General features: G+C 54.2%; 1 protein-coding gene across 1 annotated transcript in view; it reads left to right on the top strand.

The window, feature by feature from the left end:
• gripap1 (GRIP1 associated protein 1) overlaps positions 1-831 on the top strand; it is a 26,128-nt gene that overhangs the window by 14,428 nt on the left and 10,869 nt on the right. The window lies entirely within an intron of this gene.

Genomic DNA, 831 nt, shown 5'->3' with positions numbered 1-831 from the left:
GGTCCATGGGGACGGTGTAGAGCGGGAGTGAACGGGAAGGGGTTTGGTGTCCATGGGGACGGTGTAGAGCGGGAGTGAACGGGAAGGGGTTTGGGGTCCATGGGGACGGTGTAGAGCGGGAGTGAACGGGAAGGGGTTTGGGGTCCATGGGGACGGTGTAGCGCGGGAGTGAACGGGAAGGGGTTTGGGGTCCATGGGGACGGTGTAGAGCGGGAGTGAACGGGAAGGGGTTTGGGTCCATGGGGACGGTGTACAGCAGGAGTGAGTTGGAGATTTCTGGGTGAGCCGATCGCAAGGTGAGATTTGTCGTGTTAGCTTTGATTCCCTCCTGCTGGTGCCATTTGTTATACTTGTTCGCCAGGTTCTAATTGAAAGCTGTGATCCTGTTGTTGTGTTATCACTGCAATAGCTACGCGATAGCTACAGCCCTTCCGTACCAGTTCAATGTCCCTCTGTCTGAATGTCTGATCCTGATCCCAATCCCACTTTGGTCCATGTCTCTGTGCAAGCTTCAGTTTTGTCCGTTTGGCTGTCATTCACTGCCTTCCTCTGTGTCTCCCTTAGACCCTCCATTTCCATCTGCTTTTGCTTCTTTTTTTCCTTCGTTCCTGTAACACTGACATATTGTTGCTTTCGGTTGAGCCTTCTGTCTCTGTCTCTGTCTCTCTCTGTCTTTCTCACACCCCGTCCCTCTCTTTGTTTCTATTTTTCTCTCCCCCTCTCTCTCTCCACTCTCTGTCTTCCTTGAGTGCTCTCTCTCTGTCCCTCTCTGTCTCTCTCTCTCTCTCTCTCTGTGTCTCTCTCCTCTCCCCCCCCCCCCCCCCCCCCCCC

The sequence above is a fragment of the Rhincodon typus genome, chromosome 44 (assembly GCF_021869965.1).
Source record: "Rhincodon typus isolate 14 chromosome 44, sRhiTyp1.1, whole genome shotgun sequence".
NCBI lineage: Eukaryota > Metazoa > Chordata > Chondrichthyes > Orectolobiformes > Rhincodontidae > Rhincodon > Rhincodon typus.
Note: the sequence above shows the minus strand (reverse complement) of the source record. Positions and strands in the feature narration are given on the sequence as shown.